The following is an 18079-nucleotide window of genomic DNA, read 5'->3' as shown; positions in this document are numbered from 1 at the left end:
GCTAAAGGTTGGGATCCACAAGTGGTCAATCTCGTGTTCTTCCTAAAGGATCATCAGTCTATCTTTAAGTTGACACAATCACCACCAAGCTTGCACATAGGAAAGCAGACCTTTTTGCACTTTGGCAACATATCTTTGAAGTTAGAATCCCCAACCCAACCCTCCTTAGGTTTTTTCATATAGCTTTGCCTCAACCTAGGAAATCATTTGCATAGAAAAGCCTTCCCCCTTTTGCATCCAATTAGCATCATTGCATCTCATCCCTAGGAGCATTTTTCATGCCACCCGTCACTTGCTTAGCCAAGAAGAAAGAAACAATGGAGCCCTATCATTTGGATTGAACAGCCTCACCCCCCTTGAGCACTCAGCCATCCTTCAGCCCAGAGCAAGCTATGCCATCACCTACTGACATTGAAGCTTTCATGAACCAACCAAGAAATGCAGTATTGGTAAATGCCATTATAGACAAAAACAAAGAGACAATCATGGCTAATTTTCGAAGGGACAATGTAGGAACCTTTGACTTTGGAAGACCCCCTCTATTATCAGATCCATCTCACCCATTGTTTGGGAATCTACCACCACCCATAGGCTCTTATGATCCAAATTATCCTCAATATATTCCAAAAGAAGAGCCTCCAGCCAATCCATATGACCCAACAGACCCAAACATACCATCATCCACCCAAGTTGAAATCTCCATGCCGCAAGCCAACCCAGCCACCACCACTCCATCCTTGGTTCATACCTCTTCACTCCAAACCCCCTTTACCCAAAACATCTCACCGTTTACCCCCTTCACTATTGCTGCTGCTCCCACACCTAGCCTTCCAAATCCACTCATCTCCCAAATTAGTGCTAGCATCTTTGGCCAACCTCAGCAATATACAACAGGGATGCCACCCATGGGGCCAAGTAATCAACCTTTCATCACCCTCAGCTTGTTCACCACAGCCCAAAGCACAATCCCATCATTTCCATTAAGTCTTGGGAGCTCAATACCACCAGCCACAAATCCACAAGCTACTACCTTCACTCCACAAAGCTATCAAATCCCACAAGCTACTGCCAATCTTCTACCAAGCTCCCAAGTGACCCCAGCTCCCACCACCACTCTACCAAGCTTCCAAATCCAGCCACAAAGCTATCAAACCCCATCAGTTCCATTCCCAAGCTTTCAATTCCCACCACCTCCACCACCAACTAATCCATTACCTCCAATTACCAACTACTTTTCAATGCCACTTCTAGGAGGTAATCCACCACCCCAGCCAACCACAAATTATTTGCAGATGCCATCCCAAATGGGGGCACAACCCACATATATTGGTCAAACCCCACAAGCCCTCCGATCCTTTCCCCAAGCCTCACAACCATCTTATACCTTACCTCCACAAAGCAATCCATTTACCCCATAGCCAGCTTATGTTCCTCAATCCCAACCTCAAATCCCATATCAATAGCAAGCCTCGTAGCACATGCAGCAATATGCGCCACCTCCCCCTCAACAAACCGTCATCCACCATGCAGCTGCCCAAACAATGTACAATCCCTATCAAAAAATCCCTCATAATCATCCACATTCAATGGCCCCATCCAGTACATACCTACCTCAAGGCACTCCTACATTGGGGGCACCCCAACCGTCACCTATCAATTCAGAGTGGGAGCAAATGAAGACAGCTCTAAAAGCCATCCAAGAAGGGAATGATCCAAAGACATTCAAGTTTGAGAATGTGTGTCCTTACCCATTTGACAGAGCCATTACCACGACACCATTTCCCAAACACTTTGAGGTACCTAAATTTGACAAATTCAGAGGAAAAGGAGACCCTGTCACACATATCAAAGAATTTTACATGCATTGCCAGGACGTGGCATACAATGATGTCTTCCTCTTGCGCCTTTTTCCCAAAAGCTTGGCTGGACCAGCTCTTGAATGGTTTTATAGAATCCCCTATGTCACAATTAAAAAATTTGCTGAATTATCTGAGGCATTTGTAGCCCAATATGCCCATCTTGTTGAAACAGAGCTATCAATAGTTGATCTTGTCCACACCAAGCAAAAAAGTGGAGAAAGCCTTGCTGAATACCTACAAAGATGGCAAACCCTTACCACCCGCATATCCTGCACCTTGCCAGAACGCCATGTGGTGAAAATGTTTATTGATAATGCACATCCCAGCTTGGCTCACCACATGACCATGAACTGTTTGCAGACCTATAAGGATATCAAAGAGAAAGGAATGATCCTTGAGCAAGGACTCATCAAAGATGGTGTGGTAAAGATTTACAAAGAGGCCAACCAAAATCAATCACATTCCAATGACAAGTCTAGGCATTGGAACAAAACAAGCATGTTGCAACAGATGAGGTTACTGACACCAGACATGTGAATATCATTGGTCCATCTCAAAACCAGTCTAACCCACCATATCAAACAAACAACCAAAAAGCTACCAATTACCAACAACGAAATAACCAAAGCTATCAAAACCACAATACAAGACCCAACTTTCAAGGGTCTAACAATCAAGCTAATGCCATCAATGTAGCTGCAGGGCAAAAGCCCAGATTCCAACCTGCACCTAGAAACTATACAACCCTTGGTGAGCCATTGGATGTTATTTTTGAGAAATTGGCTAAGGAAAACCTCATCAAATTTCCTCCTACCCAAAAAATTGATCCAAGCCAATCCAAAGCTGCATGGTACAAGGACAATGAGTATTGCAAGTTCCATAGGGTAAATGGTCACACCACCCTCAGATGCATGAAACTGAAAGACTATGTGCAAGACCTCATTGATCAGAAGGAAATCACTGTTGGTGCCCAAACCTCTCCCAATGCAGGCTTACAGATTTATCAAAATGCTTTTCCTCCACACAACAACCAAAATCCTGGAAAAGCACCTATCCAAAACAACACCAACAACTGCCAGCCAAACCAATAGCATGGGAAGAACAATGACCACACTTCATCCTATATAGACTATGGTAGCCTTATAGGTTGTATATCTGAGAAAGAGCCTTCTGTCAATCTTATCAATATCCGAGGACTAGACAATGAGTGTGTGGTCACCACTCGAAGAGCGCAATTTAACATCGCAGACCCACCAGTTTCATCAACACCATCAGCTCCATCAAAAATCCGGTACAATATCTTGGAACACCTTGGGAACATGCCAGCCCAAATATCCATGTTAGACCTTCTCCGCACTAGTCCTGTGTACAAAGACATCCTTGACAGTGCTCTCATAGAATCCCGTGTCCCTTCTGATATCAATGCTACTGATTTTTGTAATCTTGTTGGACACCTTTCATCCTCATGTGCCCTATCTTTCAAACCCACCGACATACCTGTGGTTGAGCCAGATCACACCCTTCCACTTCGCATAGCAATCATGGTATCCAATTTTGCCGTGAAAAGAGTAATGATAGATAATGGATTAGCCTTGAACATTTGCACCCTAAAATTCATAAAACAAGCTGGGTATACTGAGGCAGATATGATTAGTGAGGTTATCACCATCAAAGCTTATGACAACTTGGAAAGGACCACAGAAGGGACTATTTTTCTACCAATCAAGGTTGGTCCAGTCATTCAAGAGACAGTTTGCCATGTTGTTGATCTAAACCTACCATTTAACATCCTCCTCAGTCGCCCATGGATTCATGCTATGAAGGCCATTCCATCCACCTACCATCAGTGCATCAAATTTCCGCATCAAGGCACTGAGATAACCATCCATGCCGATCCAGAACCCTTTGCTTACTGTAATGCGGTTGAAGCTTCATATACAAACCATTGCCCTGGAATAGACATCGGCATAGCCATCGCCAGCTCATCCCACACTTGTAATGACGCAGAAACCATCCTTGCCTCCACCCTATCTACTGTAAAGATCAACAACAAAGGATGTGGAGAATATAGTCTATTAGATGCATTTGCTGTCAGAGCAATCCCACTTGATCCACATACCCATGGACGGCCAACATATCACAAAGCTAAGGAGATTCCACCTCCTTGATACAAACAGTTTGGCCCAACCACCTTTGTGTCCTCAAAAACCCCTCTTCATGAGGAGCTCACTCCAGATATCAACAATTGGCTACATAAGGATGCACCTCCAAGAAATCAAGCATGCCTTGATCACTTCAGCCAGAAGTATCCCCAACAACATAAGCTCATCACTGAAAAATGGAACTATCAAGGAGGTGGACTAGGACCAGAAGAAAGGGGCATGCAATGTCCCATCGAAGCACATAATTGGGAAATAAAGTTAGGTCTTGGCTTTGGCATACCCACAACTGGGGGCACCAACGAGAATGGTCATGCTTTTTCGAACATCCACCGCGACCTTTTCGAAATCAAAGACATTCCTGAGGAAGTTGAAAAGAGAGCCTACGACGATATCCCAGACCAAATCTTCCTAGGAGACTCTGTTCTTCGAGAACTATCCATCCATCTCATTGACCTACCACTTGCTCATCCACAACTCATAGATTGGGACCAACCAAGTGTCATACATATTGATGAGTTCGCATCAGAGGAAGTGCTTCTAAGATTCATGGGAGCCGAAACTCCTCATAAGAAGACAAAGCCAGATTCTGCCTACATCTACAAGCTAGATCCCAAGGGGTATTTTGGAGAAAATCCCCAACCTAGTTTCGATACACCCAAAACTGGAACTAAGGTAAAACCGAGACTAGCTAAGGCAGCAAAGAGAACCCCTCAGCAAGAAAATCCAGAGCCACAAGTAGAACATGAGGATTTAGTATTGCCTCCTCAAGATAATCGACCAGAGGTGTCTTCTATTCTAATAGAGGATACTAGAGAAGTCAAGATTGGTTCTTCAGAGATCCCTAGAATTGTTCACATTGCTGCATCCCTATCACAAGACCAAGCTGACCTCCTCTTTGAGGTTTTACGAGAGAACATTGGCTGATTTGCATGGTCATATCAGGACATGCCAGGACTTGATCCAAAGCTTGTAGTTCATCATCTTGCAGTCGATCCAAAGATCAAGCCCGTCAGACAAAAGCTAAGAAAAATGCACCCCAAGGTGGCATTACTAGTCAAAGCTAAACTAGAAAGAATGTTAGCTGCTAAGGTTATCCAACCTATCGACTACTCAGAATGGATCTCCAACATGGTCCCTATCACTAAGCCTTCCAGTGACATTAGAATCTGCACTGATTTTAGAGATCTTAACAAAGCTTGTCCAAAGGATGATTTTCCCTTGCCCAACATACATATGATTGTAGATCTCATAGCTGGACATGAAATTCTATCCCTTATGGATGGATTTTCTGGGTATAATCAGATCAAGATTGAAGAAGAGGACCAGCATAAGACAACATTCACTACCCCTTGGGGAACCTTTTGCTACACCATGATGCCTTTTGGCCTAAAGAATGCTGGGGCTACCTATCAAAGAGCTATGACAGCCATTTTCCATGATCTTATCCATAGCATTTTGGAAGATTATGTGGACGATATCTTGGTCAAATCTCACACCTTCATGGATCATCTTGCTGACCTGGAAAAAGTCTTTGATAGGTTGGCCCAATATTATCTCATGCTAAATCCCAAGAAGTGTGTCTTTGGGGTCACATCTGGCAAGCTTCTAGGCTTCATAGTTTCTAAACGACGTATAGAGATCGACCCCAAAAAGGTCAAGGCTATCTTAGACATGCCTCCTCCCCAGACACTGCGACAGCTTCGCTCTCTTCAGGGGAAACTTCAATCTGTTCGGCACTTCATCTCCCAACTTGCAGATAAGTGTACACCATTTTCACACTTGCTAAAGAAGAATGAGAACTTCAAGTGGGATCTTTTATGTCAGCGCAGCTTCGATCAGCTCAAGCAGTATCTCACCAATTCCCCTATCTTGGTTCCACCAGTTCCTGGTCGTCCCTTGATCTTGTATATATCAGCAACACCTACTGCTCTAGGGGCACTTCTAGCACAACATGATGATTATAGCAGAGAGAGAGCCATCTACTATATCAGTAGAACCCTAGTTGGTTATGAAATCAATTACACTCCTATGGAAAAAGATTGTTCGGCAGTTGTTTTCTCAACTCAAAAGCTTCCCCACTACATGCTAAGTCATACCATCCAACTAGTCTCCAAGATTGACCCTCTCAAGTATATGCTCTCTAGAACAGCACTTACAGGCCGTTTGGCCAAATGGGTTATGCTACTAAGTGAGTTTGACATCCAGTATGTGGACAGAAAGGCAATCAAAGGGCAAGCTATAGCAGATCACCTAGCTGATGCACCTCTAGTAGATGCATATCCTTTGCTCACAGAATTTCCAGATGAGCATATCTGCCTAATTGAAGAACAACCCCCATGGAAGCTTTATTTTGATGGCTCATACACCTCTCATGGATCAGGGGCAGGAATATTATTAGTTACACCTCAAGGAGATTACATTCCAAAAGCCTTCAAGCTACAATTCCCTAGCACCAACAATATAGTAGAATATGAAGCTCTTGTAGCAGGATTAAAGATAGCTGCAGAATGGAATATCACTGAGTTAGAAATCTTTGGCGATTCCCAGCTCATCATCAAACAAGTCTTAAATGAATATCAAACCAAAGATGAAAAGCTATTACCCTACAAAGAGCTAGTTGATCAGCTAACCCAGCATTTTACAAAGCTTCAATTTACACAAGTACCTCGAATGCAGAATAAGGCAACAGATGCCATGGCCACTATCGGCTCGCTCTTGGAAATTTCCCAAGATGCTACGCAGTATGAATTTTTAGTTGAGCAGCTCCTCACACCCGCTTATGCGAATGAGGATTTAAACCGTGTTTGTATCTTGGTTGGTCCCCAATCCCCTTGGTACCATGAAATTCACGCTTACCTTAATAATGGTATCATATCCCCTCACCTCACACGCACCCAACACCAGAACCTCATCAGAAAATCATCCCGCTATGTTATCATAGTCAATACCCTATATCGTCGGGGTTATCATGATACTCTCTCTCGATGTTTAGATGAAAATGAGGCCGCGATGGCATTAAAAGAAGTACATTCTGGACTTTGCGGTGCCCACACGAGTGGTATTGTCCTAGCACGAAAAATCCTTAGAGCAGGCTACTATTGGCCTACCATTGAAGAAGACTCTTGTGACTTTGTCAAAAAGTGTCTCCCATGTCAGCAGCATGCAAATCTTGTGCACGCTCCAGCACAGGATCTATAGCCTATTGCACCACCTTGGCCTTTCGCTTGTTGGGGCCTTGATCTAGTTGGAACTATCACCCCTCTCTCATCTGATGGACATAAATGGATAATAACAGCTACAGCCTATTTCACTAAGTGGGTGGAAGCAGTCCCCCTAGTCTCAGCTACAGGAGTTCAAGTCTCCAAGTTCATCTTGTACCACATTTGTTTGCCGCTTCGGCATCCCATCCACCATCTTCACTGAACACAGAGGTAATTTTGAAAATCTCAACATGGAAGAATTATGCACTTCCCTCCACATCCATCATCGCTTTTCTAGCCCATATTTCCCACAAGGTAACGGCCAGGTAGAGGCAACTAATAAAACCCTCCTCAAAATCCTAAAGAAAGTTGTCAATGATTCCGGCCGTGATTGGCACCTTCAAATAAATCCAGCTCTATGGGCCTATCGAACTTCCTTTCGTACATCCACAGGCACAACTCCATACTCCCTAGTCTATGGTGCCGAAGCAGTATTACCTATAGAAGTTGAACTTTCCTCACTACGCATATCTTTGCGAGGGAAAATCTCAGATGAAGAATACAGAGTAGCTCGACTCACCCAGCTAGATCTCTTAGACGAGAAGAGACAACAAACCTATGACCATCTCACAGTCTATCAAACTCGTCTCAAAAAGAATTTCAACAAGAAGGTGCTCTCATGACACTTTCAGCCAGGTGACATGGTCCTCAAAGAAAATATGAAAGTCCAAGCAGATCGAGAAAAGAAAGGCAAGTTTGAACCTACATGGCTTGGTCCCTATGTGGTTACTGCCTCCTTTGGCTCCAGAGCCTATCAATTATCTACACCAGAAGGAGAACTCTTGAATGATCCCACTAACATCATTCATCTCAAGAAGTTCTATGCTTGAAGATCCTTGGTATACCCAGCTTTTGAAAAAAAAAAAAGAAAATAGTAAAGAGAAATAAGCGTCCAATGGTGAAAACTTGGCAATTCAAGTGCCTTGGATAGGTACCTTGGTGAAAACCTGGTAATTCAGGCACCTTGTGTGCTAAAGACTAATCCATTATGTATCACTATCCTATCCCTCATCCATCCACCCACCATCCCATAAAACACCTGCTTGTTCCCTTGGTGTTCCAATCAAATATCCAAAATCTGATGGAGCTTGTCAATACCTCCTGTACAGCTTGTAAATCTTGTACCAAAGCTTGTATCATACCTTGTAAATCTTGTACCATACCTTGTATATATTCAAATCTTGTCCAAAGCTTGTACCATATTCCAGCTTGTAAATAATCTTGTATCCTAGCCTGTATCCTGTCACATGCACACACAGAATCCCATTTTCCTTAAGCTTTTCAAAAACCATCTACCTATCCACCTATCAACTATTATAGACATCCCATCCTTCACAAACATTTCCATCTCACAAAAAAACCAAAACATGAACAAACTTGTACATTTGTAACATATCTTGGTCTGTCAGCTTATACATCCTCTTTAGCTTAGTATCATTGTATCTATCCGGCTTTCATGTTAGTTCATCCTTGGTCAACATCTTGCACACATTGACACCTTGGTTAGATATTCCAATGCATCCTTTAGCTAGATCTCCTATCACCAAAGTGTTATCCTTCTTAGTTCAGCTTGCCAGATGCATCACTCATCCAGATCCATCAGCTTAGGTGCTCTCTGATAGATTTTTGCAGGATATAGCTTTTCTCATGTCTGATCTTGGTCCGTTAGTACCTCGTCCTACCCATCTCATTGGCAAACAGTTCTCTTTTGGATTTTCACTTTCTTTTGATTTGGGATCTTCCCTTTTGGGTCTTGAAATATCTTTTCCAAGCAATCTCCTTGTTCCCTCCTCAAGGTTGCCATGATCTTCCATATCATGGTATGCTGCGAATGGGGCAATTAGAGCGTAAGGTCTTGATCAGGTCTTTTGCTTATTTTCTTTTTCTGCTTGTGGGTTACCTAGTGTCGTTTCCACGCTGCTTCCTCTGGGATTCATGTGTGATACTGGGGCAATCCTTGTGTGTTTGTTTTGAGTCAGTTCGTCAGTCCTCTGGACGGTTGGTGAAAATGCCTTGATGTTCTTGGTAACCTTGGCAATTAACCAACAATCCTATAGCAAATCTAGTGCTCAACTACATGGTGGTACTTCTCTTTGAAGTATCCCCCCGCTCAAAAAACTTCAATGGATTCCTTTTATAGCGCTCCGCTCCTCCATCTCCCCCCCCCAATCTTGGAAAGTCTTAAGCTTGCTTTACTATTGTGCCTCTAATTTCCCTTTATCATTCTCCCGTAGTGGGAGTTTGAGCTAATTCAACCCCTTCTCTTTGCCAACCTGTGTCTTAGCTCATCTCAATTTCTTGTACTTTTCAAGAAGTCGTCGAGCCTCATTTCTCTCCCCACCGCCTTCTTGAGGGGGCATCATCTAAGTCTAGTCTCTCCTCTTCTTATCTGAGACTGGGGCAACCTCGTTGCTAAAACATCTTCCTCGTGTCATCTTCATTCGAACTTCTTTGAAATAGTGTTGTCTCAACACTATGTCAAAGAGGGGCAAAATGTAGACACCTAAATTTGATTACATCGCTTTAGTAATCCTATTTAGTTATCTCTAAAGGCATCATTAATTAAATTCCTATTTAATTAATCCTTTGCCATCCCCTAGCTGATTAATTTAATTAATCATCTATAGTCCTAATTGATAAATCAAATAACCTATTATTTATCAATTAAATCCTATTCTTCTGTCTAATTCCAAAAATCCCCATTTATTAAATAAATCTATTTGATAAATAAAATTCTCAAATCTAAAAACCCCTAACCTATCTCTAATCCTCCATTTAGCCTAATCCACCCCATCCACCCATACTAACCAAGATTAGCCACTAACTCACCCACCCTCATTAATTCCATCCACTTGCACATCTCTAACATCCCTAATCTAATCCTAAACCCAAGCCTAATCCACCCCCTAATGTTGTCACATTCCTTAAACAAGTTTAAGACTTTCCTAATCCAAACCAAAGTCTCCCCTCAAAAAAACCCAACCACTAAGTCATGAGTGCTCTTACAAAACATAAAGACTCTTACAAGCCCACTCATGACTCTTACACCCATCTTCCACACTCTTCCCTCTTCCACACTCATTCCTCTTACATCCCTCTTACATACTCAACCCCACTCATCATGACTTTAACCAACCCTTAACCCTACCCTCTCACACTCATCCTCCTTGTGACAAGTGTCACCTTCCCATTGGTGCTAAACAAGTACAATCCATGTGCTCCCCTTTGAGTGCATCCTAGCCCTCCATAAGCTTTTTTCTCTCCTTGCATCTTAACCCTCCATCCCTCAAGCCCTTAGCCTATAAATTGAATCCCATCCCAAGCCATTTAATCAACAATCTTTGAGCTAAAGTTACCATGCTATTTTGAGAACCAAAGCCATCAACCATACCCTTATAATGCCAAATTGAGAGCTCAAAAATCTACCAATTTTCCATTACCCATCTCCATTGAAGCAACTTTTGAGCATCTTGAGCATACATCCACAGCAAAAGGACACATCTACAGAATCAGGAAAGCATGGAGTGTTTTCTCTTGTGAGGTTTGCACTTCTTATTTTCTTTCTTAGTCTAAGCATATATGTGAATTTAGTTTTTGGTTTGTGAATGTTTACTTTATTTGTTAATGTTCTTTGCATACTGATTCTGGTTCTACACTTGCTTCAAACCATAGAGTGCTTTATACAATTTGTAGACCATATCCTTGTTGTTGACATCAACAAATCCCTCTAGTTGTTCTATTTAGACTTCCTCTTCCAGTATACCATTCAGAAAAGTAGACTTTACATCAATCTGGTAGAATTTGAAACCTTTGTAGGTATCATATGCAAGTAATGTTCTTACTCCTTCCATTCTTGCAACAGGGGAAAATGTTTTAATAGTCCAATCCTTCTTCTTCTGAATAACCTTTGCAGACTAGTCTGGTCTTATTTCTTGTGATCTCACCATTCTCATCGAGCTTGTTCCTAAATACTCACTTTAGCTGATCTAGGAACTAGGATCTAGGTTTTAAGCTATTCAATCTAATCTATCTCCTCTTCCATAGCTTTATGCCAATTATCATCTTGCAATGCATCTTTCACTATTTTGGGCTCAATCTTTCTCAATAGGCATGATTCATTCCTTAGTCTATTCCTTGTCATTGGTTCGGCATCCTTGTCACTAATGATTTTTTTTGTAGGGTGATGTCTTCTCACATACTTGTATAGTCTTGGTTCAATCATTCTTTCCATGTTTGATCTTTTAGCTTCAGAGTCACTATGAACATATCTTTTTGGTATTTCATCATCTCTCTCATGTGTACTAGCTTCAAAGTTAGAATGTGCATTATTTTCATTCTACAACTCGGCTTCTAAATGCATCTTGGCATTCACTAGTTGTGACTCACCTAATACTGTAACTTGTTACTGATTCCCAACTTGATTGGTAGTTTCATCTTCAGTAGGCATTCCTTCATAGAAGTATACAAAAGATTTGTACTCTTCTAGTTTCTTAGATTCATCAACTTGGAATTTTTCATGCTCATCAAAATTTACATTTGCACTCTCCCTAATCTTGTTAGTGTTAGTATTCAAACACTTATATGCTTTGCTTCTAGTGGAGTATCCAAGGAATATGCCTTCATCACTTTTTGCATCAAACTTTCCATTTCTAGTATCTTTAAGAATATAGAATTTACAACCAAATACTTTGAAATGTTTTACATTAGGTGAATGACCATATCATAATTCAAAAGGTGTTTCATTTGTACCTTTCTTGACTTGGACTCGATTCAGGGTGTAAACTGTAGTGCTAATAGCTTCTCTCCAATACTTGACTGCAACATTATTTTGCATCATTAATGTTCTAGCATAGTCTTTTATTGATCTATTCCTCCTTTCTACAATGCCATTCTAAGGTGGAGTTCTTGGTGCTGATGTTTGTCTCTTTATTCCCTTATCATTGCAAAATGTCTCAAATTTTTTTGATGTAATCTCTCCTCCTCTGTCTAATCTTAAGCACTTTAGACTCCTTCTTGTTTCCTTCTCAACCCTGGCCAAATACTACTTAAACATTTGAAATGCATTAGATTTTTTCTTAAAAAGCATGACAGTCATCATCCTGGAGTAGTCATCCACAAACAACATTATATATCTATCTCCTTGGTAGCTTTATACTTCTATTGGGCCACATAAGTTTGTATAGACTAGTTCTAATACTTCTTTGGAAGTGTAGGTTTTTCTTTTGAAGCTTGACTTGGTCATCTTTCCTAGTTGACATTGTTTACACATTGCATTTTTAGGCTTCTTTAACTTAGGTGAACCTCTAACTTTCTTCTTTTTGTTGATGCTAATCAGATTATCAAAGTTAACATGACATAGTCTTTTGTGCCATAACAAACATCATCAAATTTTACCATAAGATAGTTTGCATCTTCCATATCTAGGTAAAAGAAATTACTCCTAGTTTGTTCACCTTTTCCTATTAGAATTCCATCAGTGCCATAAATTTGCAATCTATATTCCCTAATTGTGATACACTCAGTAGATTGTAGTTTAAACCTTCAACATAGTATGCATTATCACATGAAATTTTCTCTGTAAGTTTAATGGAACCTTTTCCTTTGATTTGACATGGAGCATCATTACCAAATCTAACACTATTTCCATCATATTGAATAAAGGTAATAAACTTACTTTTGTCTCCTGTCATGTGATGTGAGCATCCACTATCTATGATCCATTTGTCATTTTTGTTCACATAGGTTACCAATGTTGTCACTTCATCTTCATGTAACTCATCCTTCATGGCTACATAGACTACTTCATCATCATTCTCATCAGAATCCTCTTCAACAACGTAACATCTTTTTCCTTTGTCCTTGTAATCTCTGTTATCATCTTCTCTTTTATTCTTATACTTGTTTCCTTATTTGTAGTTCTTTTTCTATGTACACCTTGCAATAATATGTACTACTTCATTGCAATTAAAGAAAATGATAGGTAGCTTACCTTTCAATTTACCTTTGCCTCTATGAAATGTTTTGGCCAATAGTGCTTCCAATTATTCCACATCTTCCTCATCTATGCTACTATCACTGGATGCATATTTTCCTTTTCTACTCTTCTTTGATTTCACCTCCTTAGTGTCTTTCAATGTCAGCTTGCCCTTGAAAGTAGATTCAAGATTCTCAAGTCTGTAGTAAGTCTTCCTACTATCCCTTTAAAGGTTAGTGTGTTTATAGGTACACACCTTAAATCTTGGATGGCTGAAACTCTAATAGCATAGATACGGAGCAAGGTTCTTAAGAATTTTCTATTGATGGTGTCATCTTCCAAATGACCACCAAACTTCTTATTGCACTTACCACTTCTTTCATTCTGAAGGTATATTGAGCAACATTCTCACCTTCCTTCATTTTCATCTCATCAAACTTTCCTCTAAGGCTTTCTTTTTTTTCTCTTTGAACATTCTGATCTCCTCCATAGATATGTGACAAGGTTTTCCACATCTTGAATGTAGAGTTGCATCCCTTGATATCATCAAATTTAGCATAGTTGAGGGTAGAGGCAATCTCCAGCATTGCCTAATTATGCTCCTTCCTTTTATTCAAATCATCTATAGTAACAGCACAAGCTGGATCTACATGTTCTACTATAATTGAGGTTATTGCATAGTTACCTATTGATCTAAGGTGCAGTTTCATTAGGCTTTGTCATGCAACAAAGTTATATCTATTGAGCTTGAGAACTTCTCTCTTGGACATCTTGATCTTCCTGCTTCTAGTACATTTAAACTAAATCAAAAAATGACTCTGATACCAATTATTAGAAATGCTTTAAAATAATTGAGAGGTAGAAAGGGGGGCGGGGGGGTGAATCAGTTATTCAAGGTCCAAATTTCCTAATAATTTTTTTTTCATCAATTCAAGTGATCCCATCAAACTCTTCATTCATCCAAGCTTAAAATTTTCCACTTAGCAAATTACTATGAATCAATATGCAAGCATAACACATGAAAGATCAAAACATAACACTGTGATTTATGTGGAAACCAAATTTGAGAAAAACTACCAGTAACATGCTACTCAATTCCCACTCTTCTAAAGTGATGCCCTATGAAAGGCCTACCTTGTTAAAGGCTACAACACACTGTTAAATGTGACTTGGTTAGAGGATTTAACCACCCTATTAGAAATGGGCCTAGTTAGAGGACTTTAGAGCATTCACTTGGAATGCCACCTTGTGAAAGGATTTACAAATGGCTATTAAACCAACCTAAGTCCATAGGATTTTACCCTAACTGATATAATTTCTAGAGAGTAACAATAAGGGGTTTTTCACCTAATTACAATTCACAACTTATCTTACAGATTTTAGATCTCTGCTTAGCTCACAACATTTTCCTAGCTTTAATTCTCTTTAGCTCTAACAGTTTGTACTCCTATCAAGCTTTGTCTCCTTGAGTCTTTATGCTCGATACACTAGTGCAATCTCCTATATGACCACTTGTCAAAGCAGAGTCTCTGTGCTCTGTTCTTCTTCTCCTTGACACCCTTCAACCACTTGAAAATTTTGGCACCTCCAATAGCTCTAGCTTCTTGGCCTATGACATCTTAAATAGAATTCTGGAATTTCTTTTCCCACTCAATTCTTCCCTTTTTTAATTTTAGTTCAAATGGATTAGGTGGGATTCACTGAATCTAACCCATATCTTGTTCCTTCTAGAAACATCTTGAAGAATCCTCTTGAATTTAGTAAAAAATGGTTTACCTAAAATTCTTTGCCACTACCTTATCATCCTTATCCTCCATCTGATTCACAAAATTCAAGGTAACAATTGTGTTGGCTTAGATTTGGCGAATCTTTGACTTTACCAATAATGAAGTAGCTCGGCACTATTAAAATTCTGGTGCTTGACACATATTGTGTTACTTGGCATCAACTATGTTTTACTGATGCTCAACACCTACTGTGGATTCACGTGGAATCCACTAAGTTTTTTTGATGCTTGGCACCTGAAGTTTGCTCAGCACTTGAACATGCTCAAATCCTTCTGTATCACTTGGTACACACTAGATTTTGCATTTTCTTGGCACTAACTAAAAATTTTCTTGGCCTGAACTAGCTTGCTCAGCACTCACAGATGAACTTAGTTAACCTTTGTAGATAGCCTTGTTTAAATTTATTCTTCTAGTGTTTCTAATTGTGGCTAACATCTATATCTTCAAGTTTACTATCAACACATCATTTTACCATTGTCTCAACTGATCCTTGCACTTCATTACAAAATCATAACTCAACTTTTCCCTCAGGTACTTTTGTTACATCTTGTTGATTAAATCCTCTTCATCAATTAACTAACTGATAGTACTTGGATCTTATAAGAAATTATCATTCCATCAAATAGCAAGTTTGAAATCAGTGACAAAAAAATGATTGAAAACATTCTTTATCAACAATCTCCTTCTTTGCAACTATGTCTCTCTTATTCAATAATGTTCTTTTCAATCAAAATACCAACATGCTAGAGAGTTATGAGGTGCACAACCTTTGACTAAACTAGAGATTCCTCCTCCTCCTCCACCTAGGGGTGAGGGAGAGGGATAGAGCTAGCTCACTTTTCTTCCATCTTTGTTCTAGCTATGTATTGATTGGTGTGCTAGTATCATCTTATATCATATTGAGATCGATAGTGCTTGAGTAGCATTCAATTTTGTAGTGATATACATAGTTGAATATATATATATATATATATATATATATATATATATATATATATATATATATATATATATATATATATATATATATATATATATATATATATATATATATATATGAGATTTTTGAGTCGAGTACCTTTTCATGTGTCACTTTCTCTCTTTATAGTTTTTTGTACATGAGAAGTTAATGCTTATGATTATGAATGCAAATTTGATATGATGTAGGAATGTAGTGTAGATGAGATGAATCATGAAAGTATATATGTGGAATGCAAAATGTGAATGAAATAACATCTCATGCCATGTTCCATTTTGTTGATAGTGATAGGTATCCTATGGAGATTGAGAAAACAAACCAAAGAATTGAACACTTGTGCAGTCGTGAAGAATTATGAGATTTTGAAGAAACCAACAATTCTCTCATCACTAAGGATGAAATTAGGTTAGTGATCGAACCATGTGCTTATGCAATGTAGCCCTACACTAGATGTAACCCTAAGTCTGGTTACCAAGCTCGTAAAATATCATCACTGAGTGTTTAGATAAATCCCAAATGTCATACAATTCCCACTGACATTGCAATCATGAGAATATGAATATGACACATGTTCTAGTTTTGTTAGGATTAAATGTAAGCCTTCAAGGGACAAGAAGCTAGAATGATCAGAACATTTGTCCCTTTTAATGTAGCAAGCTAACATAAGTATTAGAGCATAAACTCTAGGATGACTAGAATGTTTCTTGTGTGTAGAGACACCAGATACGTGAGAGATCCTTCTTTTGCTAAGTAATCATTAAGTACTATATGTGCAACACCTTGCATTCATAACCTAAGATAGAAGTGTGCTAAGTATACCCGTAGTGACCTATACGTTCACTTAGCAGGATGAGTATCAATATTTACCATAGCATAGAGAATTCACTCAAACAAGAAAGGAAAAGAACTAACCTCACCAAGTTATCTATATTAAAGGAGTTGAGATACACATGACCATCCAATATAAGATAGAGGCTCTTATAGTGGACACCCCCTTTATATGGATGTTTTAGACCATTGGAACTAAACCATCTGTTGGTGTTTTAAGAAGTGCTAAAACTACTAAGTGACAAAATGCTTAATACCAAAATGACAATACATACACAATCTAAAGACTAGCCTATTCTTATTAACAATTGCATATGTAAGGTATTTGGGCCCAACTTCAACAAAACCACAGATGGTTTTCTACTCTTTTGGCTCTACAAAACTACGGTGGGTGTACCAAGGGATGGTTCAAAATTAAAACAAATGTATGAGGATTGTTCTTAGTTTCATTCTGATTCTCATTTCAAGATCCTTGAACATATACATAATTCTTACTAACTTGATAAAACACATGCCATAAATAGATATGGCCAAGAATTCTTCTATAGATCTGCAGATGTTTTCAACAACAATGGCTAACTGAAGCTAAAACATTCCATGCAGACAAGTGCTGGCCAACTTTGAAGATCTACAGGGAATAAAACTAAAATTTGATTTAATGATGCATTTGAAAAACCATTTGTAAGATATTTCTCCTTCAGCTGAAATAACTTGATCAGTGCCTAATCCATTGGGGTTCAGAGTCTATAGAAAATTCTTAGATCTAATTTGTTGCCTTACAACAAATTCTATCAGCAATTCTTATCAGAACTTATCATTCAAAAATCCTTTTCAATACTTAAGGAATCTTATCACATTCATCAAAGCCTTTATTTAATCCATTGAATTAATAGCAATGATAAATGGATATACAACCTAATTTGATTGCATTCAATTGCACAAGCTTTTACTCATACAACATCAAGGTAGCTAAGTATTTAAAAGGAGACAAAATTCAGAAAGAACTGATATGGGGACAGTTCATAATTTGTATTCATTTCCTTTGAAAATGGTATATCCTTTACAGTAGACTCAGAATGGCCTTCAGAAAGAAACACAGGTCATTCTATATTCATGTATTCTCAGAGAATTTGACAGCAAAATACATTACAAACTTGCTTTCAAAATTTGGACCAAAAACCAGACTAAGCACAATACTTAGAAGAAATAGAATTCGAACCTTTCTTTAGC

This window comes from Cupressus sempervirens, chromosome 2 (assembly GCF_028749045.1).
Source record: "Cupressus sempervirens isolate cs-2001-9-10 chromosome 2, ASM2874904v1, whole genome shotgun sequence".
Taxonomy (NCBI): domain Eukaryota; kingdom Viridiplantae; phylum Streptophyta; class Pinopsida; order Cupressales; family Cupressaceae; genus Cupressus; species Cupressus sempervirens.
The sequence above is the reverse complement of the archived record's forward strand: the minus strand, read 5'-3'. Positions refer to the sequence as shown.